This window comes from Atractosteus spatula, chromosome 6 (assembly GCF_055471065.1).
Source record: "Atractosteus spatula isolate fAtrSpa1 chromosome 6, fAtrSpa1.hap1, whole genome shotgun sequence".
NCBI lineage: Eukaryota > Metazoa > Chordata > Actinopteri > Semionotiformes > Lepisosteidae > Atractosteus > Atractosteus spatula.
In genome coordinates, this window is record NC_142711.1 from 16,070,116 (window position 1) to 16,076,567 (window position 6,452).

Consider the following 6,452-nt stretch of genomic DNA (forward strand, 5'->3'; position numbering starts at 1 on the left):
TAGATATAAAGATTTTTAGCAAGGCTTAAGACACTTGAATTATATAGATTACCCCATTCACAGTCTATCCCGATCAAAATGCATTAATTAAAGGAATTCGGGCTTTTAACACTATGCACACAATATTCAATTGAATGAACTTATCAAAGCAAAATAACATGCAAACAATACTTTTATCATTAGATGCAATGTTAGCAGCATTACAAAAATGTGGTTTTAAGGAATCATTTGTCCACTGGATAAAGGTATTATACAGCTCACCTATGGCCAAAGCTATATTGGACTTACATCAGAGACTCCCACTCCACAGAGAAACCAAGGCTGCCCCTTCTCACCCCCTCTGTTCGCTTTAGTTTTTGAACTCTTGGCTGCTGTAATAAACCAGAAAGAAAACATTATGGGAATCCAAACCCCCCAGTGAACAGCATAAGATCAGACCGTTGATGATGTACTATCATGCTTGCCGGACCCATCAAACTCTCTACAAGAATCCCTCAGTCTCACTAATACTTTTTTTCTGAAATATCCGATCCTTCTGTTAGCTGGGCAAAATCTACAATTCTACCACTAAGCAGAGATAGCTGGAATGCAGCCAAAAGCAATAGGAGATGACTTCAACTGCTGGGTGAATTCACCTCTGCTGTTAAAATGGTAACTCTACATACTGTTAATTCTTCATCTCTTCATAATGTTTCCAACTCAACCCACCGCTGTCTGGTGTCACTCATTAGATTCTAAAAACTAACAACAGAAAAAATCCAGGTTCAAATTAGCCACTCTACTGGTGGCTAAGGAGGAATTTTCAGCCATCTATTTTGCACAATTGCTATCTGGCAAGCCACCTACTACATATCACTGAATGTATTTACTCTAACCAACAACCAACTGCTGCAAGGTGATGGAACAATCAAAATACAAAGAAATCTCATTTCCGATTGACCATTTCTTAATGCTTCAATAAAACATCACAGACTTTTCAAAAACACTACTATCTCAATGGCTCTGACTGCCTGATGGAAAAACAATTAAATCATTAATTCCACGTCGAATCCCTCTAAAAATACTCCAATCGGGCACAATCCTGACTTTCAAGTCAATGGGAACAAAAAGGTATCACACATCTTCGTCACGTATCTAAGAATTATCTTCATTTCAACCTACAACCATATTTATTGATTGAAAAAAACAATAAAATAGACACTTAAGCAAACTTAACACAGATTTTTTTTCCTCACAGTATACAAACTGTTATGCTGTGTCGACTGAGCTACTGTATATCCTTTGATGCAACTACATCCTTTCTAATTAAAAAATTGGAAAAAGATTTAGCAATCTCTCACAACATCAACTTCTGGGCACAAATCTGTAGGAATACCTTCTCTATAAGTAGCAATACTAACTTACAACTCATTTAGTATGAAGTAAATCATAGTGCACATATTACACAGCATAAAATGTACTGTATACAATGGGATTAATAGACATAGACAAATCTTCCCACTGTGAACTGGATACCCCAGATAACTATTTTCATGCTGTTTTGCTTTGGTTCATCGGTTTCGGCAAGAAGTCATTGATAGAATATTGCTACACCATCCTACTACAGTATCTCCATCTCTTTGCTTACAAGGCAACTTATCAGTAATCAATTCTCCAATCCAACATCCCAAAACCATTCTCATCGCCCTCACCACTGCTAAAAAACTATCCCCTTAAAGTGAACATCTAGAGAGACCCCACACATTACAAAAAGGCTTAGGCTTCTTGCGGAAGACATTTCAATGGAGAGAATGTCTGACCAGAGGCACACTCTACACTTCGAAGATCTCTGAGCCCCAGTTATTAATACTTTACAATTGAATCTGCTTGAACACTGAGCGCTCTCATATGCACACACATGCATTTAAAATAGAAGAAGGAGGGAGGGGGAGGAGCTGGGGGAAGGGAAGGAAAAGAAGAAATGGGAGAAAAAAAAAAGAGTATAAGCCATTTCAGAAGGAGCTGGGATCTTCCTACCACACAGAATGTGTCATGTCACCACCTGTAAAAGGTTTACAATGTTAGAATCGTGTAGTGTGACATCAAACATGTGTATAATTTGATTGCCCTACCTTGAGATTAGACAAATTCATGCTTCATCTGTGTCAACAGGGTATCTATATGTGTACTCACATCTCCACCTTGACCTGTGCCTGTGTCTATCAGTTACTGACACCTGTACATGGATCTGCAGCTGTGCTTACTGTATATACAGTAAGTATGTAGTATACCTGGGCCTACACCTGAGCCTATATGACACCTGCATCTATTTCTTTATCTGTCCCTGTACATGAGTAATAAAAAAATGAAAAAACACTTTGTAGAAAATGTGGGAGATCTGACAGCACTCAAAGTCAAACAGAATTGTTCTCTTTCAGAATAGAGATAATTGCTGTTTGTCGGGATTAGTGCTACAAGCACACTATTCTGGCCCTGGAGATTTATTTAAACATGATTATTGTTACTCTCCCTTAATCCTTACCACGCCTCTTCCTGCATTAAGTGTAGATTGTTTAGAACCAAACACTTCCTTGTTCTCTCTGGGGAAAGATAACATCTCGCAACCCTGATGATGAGCAAAACTTGCAGGCATGAGTCTACAGTCTCACCTGCACCTTTTTACGTCTCACGTATTCTGGGAATAGTTGTGAAATAAGACATTCCTAGAAGGAACACGAGCCTTTCTATATATGTATTAATAGAACTATTGTATCATGCAAGCTGGATCATTCTGCAAATCAGATAAGACTCGTTTCTTGACTATTTTTGTATATATCCACAAAAAATTTACAAGGGGACCCCCTATAAGTGTTCGTAATCCTCAAAAGCATCACAGAAGTCAACCCAGGAATAAACAGTGAATTACCAACCAGAGGACAGATGTGGGAACTATATGGAAATGCATTTAAAACTGAGGGCAGGGGGCACTTCTTATTACAAAGGGTTGTAGGAGTGTGGAACAAGCTATACTCTATTTTATTGAAGCTGTTTCTTGAAGGAAGCCAGGCTGAGATCCTGGGCTCAATTAGCTACTAACTACTAAGCAGACTAGATGGGCTAAATGACGTCCTCTCCTCTCATTTGTGACCTGTCTCATGACTACTTAATTGAATAATAAGTCTCATTTCCATTGTATATCCATGCACCCAAAGCCAGGCCTTAACCACAGATTCTACTTCAAGAAAGTCTTCACAATCAAGGAAAGGACAGGGGATTGTTTATAAGGTCTAGGCAGACAGTATTATAACTCAGTATGAGTGGTGTAAATACGACGGAATAGCTACCTTTCTAAAGTGTGGAACTCACAATGTTACGGAAGGCAAGTTAAAAAGTGGCACCATCCCTATTGATATAGAGAGAGCCAGTCTTGGGGGCCCGTTCAGAGCAGAACGTCAATGTGCCTGTACCCCCAGTGTCATCTATAGCTTCAGTTCTCAGAACCCACAACCACACAGCACTGTCCCCTACGAGGAACTGAGTGATACAGGAACACATTTTTGCTTTAACAGAGTAGGGTTCAGAGGGTCTTACTCTTACAGATTAACCCAACAGTCTCTCCAATTCACAAAGTATAAACTGCAAAGCCACAGACAATGACTACACTGTACACAGATTCTCATGTTCAACTCTTTGCAAGAGTGCAGGCACTGCCTTGGAACAGCAATGTTGTGTTGCTGACCCCTAGTGGCCGGTCAGGGTACCTGTATCCAGTTCCCAGTGAGGATGTTATTAGGGGCCCTGGGCTCAATTTTGGATCTGGGATACTGCCTGTGTGACGTTAATATGTCCTCCCTGTGTTTACATGGATTTTCTCCGTTTACTCCAGTTCATTCCCACAGTCCAAAGACATGCTGGTAGGTTAACTGGCTTCTACTTTGAGTGTGTGCATGTTCGTGTCTGATAAAGAGGTTAGGAAATGGATGCCGCCGTTGAAGTCACCAGTAATTCTTTTATTGAAAGAAAAAAAAATTACCAGCCACTTCTTGTTCATTTGAACACTGAACCTGTATGGGGAAAAAGTGGTTAGAAATGGGCTGAGTTCTGGAACTCAGTGCTTCTGGGAAGGAGGCAGGGTATCAGCTCCAGCAACGTGGCCACTCTGCAGTCAATGGGGACAAACACAGGAGCAAGAAAAAAGACCTTTCCTCCCTCAGACGTGCTGAGGTGTCCAGAGACTATCGAGGTGCATGAAGGGGACCCTGGCAAAACCTGGAGAACAAACGGGATCAAAGAGTTTTTAAAAAAATCCTTACACTTATATAATGCTTTTCTGGACACTCCACTCTACAGCCCTTTACAGGTAATGGGGATCCCCTCCACCACCACCAGTGTGCAGCCCCACCTGGATGATGTGACGGCAGCCATAGTGCACTAGTACTCTCACCACACACCAGCTATCAGTGGGGAGGAGAGCAGAGTGATGATGCCAGTTCAGAGATGGGGATTATTAGGAGGCCATGATTGGTAAAGGCCAGGGGGAAATTTGGCCAGCATGCCAAGGTAACACTCCAACTCTTTTCGAGAAACACCCTGGGATTTTTAATAACTACAGAGAGACAGGACCTCGGTTTTACGTCTCATCCGAAAGATGACAATCTTTTATAGTATAGGGTCCCCCTCACTATACTGGGGCATTCAGATCCACACAGATTGCAGGGTGAGAGCCCCACTAACACCTCTTCCAGCAACAACCTTAGTTTTTCCCCAGGAGGTCTCCCATCCAGGTACTGACTAGGCTCACACCTGCTGAGCTTCAGAGGGCTGCCAGTTGCGAGTTGCAGGGTGATACAGCAGCTAGAAGGTTTTAGGAGTATCAGGAGCTGAGTCTGGAGACTGGAGTGACCTCACAAGGACAGGAGCAGGAAATGTGAGAGGAGGCACAGTGCTGCAGCACACTGAGCCACAAATAAACTAAATGAAATTTCAAGAGGAGGGGGCTCCTTGAGCTTGTAGTGCCAGGAGGAGCATGAAACACAGGAGGCCACAATAAAATAAAATCACAGAAGATGGGAACAGAGTCCAGAGACAAGCTCAGGAAAACTAGGCAGACTCTGCCATATCACAACTGGTGAAAGAGGAAAATGAGAAAATAAACCAGGAAGCACAGACAAAAAACAAAAGCCTGATATAACCCAAGCTGCAAACCAGCCTCAAAAACAGCTCTCATTTTCAAGCCTACCTCGGAGACCATCACAAAACTCTTCCAAACCCCCCACACAACTCCTATATGGGCCGCACAGTCACTCCCTCAGGCAAATCAAACTGACCAGTGGAAGTGTCTGAATCCTGGCTTTTAAACTGTCACCTGACCAATCGCCTTCCAGGACCTGGTCTGGTGACTGAGGGCAGAGGCTCATTCCCCAAAGCATTCTGGGGTATGTGGTTCAGGCAAGAATCTCCATTTTGCTTGAACCTACTGCCCCCTTACAGGATGTCAACTGTACTGTAACAAGACTAAAATACTGTTACTAGAATACGTTACTAGAATATCATTTCTAGAATACGTGCCAACTTTGATGTGGAAACTACATGCGAGTGCATTTAAATGTGAGAACAGGAGGCACTTCTTCTGAGAAAAGGTGGTGGGGGTGTGGAACAAGCTGCCCAGCCCTGTTGTTGAAACTGATACCCACTTTTCTTCCAACAAGTGGCTAGATGAGATCAGTTAAGTCTGCGAACAAGCTAGAGGGGCCGAATGATCTCCTCTTGTTTTTGACCTTTCTTATGTTCTGACGGAGTTATTTGGTCACCAAGTCCTTGAAACGGAGTGATGTGTGCAAGAGCACTCATGTGCCCAAGTGCTGGATGACCAGCTGCTGGTGAGCAACAGCACCAATTTGAGGCATCTGCATCAATCCGCTTGTTCTGCGAGACTGGAAAAGGCCCCCTTGTGGTCACTGTCATATATGCAGGGAAACAGTGCCAGCGTCAGATATCAACCTCAGTAGACTGACTCTTACCATATTTGGTTTTATGTGGCTGAAAGGCTGTTTGCAAACTGCAGTTCGTGTTGCAGGCAGCCGAATCAGATGAAGGAAGAAAGTCTTGGAAGGAGCCCATCATTTGCTGGTGTCAGTGCAAGGAAGCACAGTGATGGTATGGAAGTCAGCTCACCAAGACCAGATTGCTCAGCCCAATCTCTCCCAGGACAACTCCTGCCTGTGTGAATCCTGTATTGGTCTTATCCGTCCCCTTTGGGGTCAGGAAAGACAGTCAGGTCTTGTCTAATCAGACAAACATGAAAGAGATACCTAGTGGTTACAATGCTGACTGGGTGAACGTTTCAGAGGCACGCTTCCGAGCCCTTTGGTAGCCGATGGAGTCTGTCGGGTTTCAAATCCATGAGTCAGGTCAGCACCATGGTGGACGAAGGACAAGAAGCTCTTACTAGTGGCTGATACAAATTAAATACT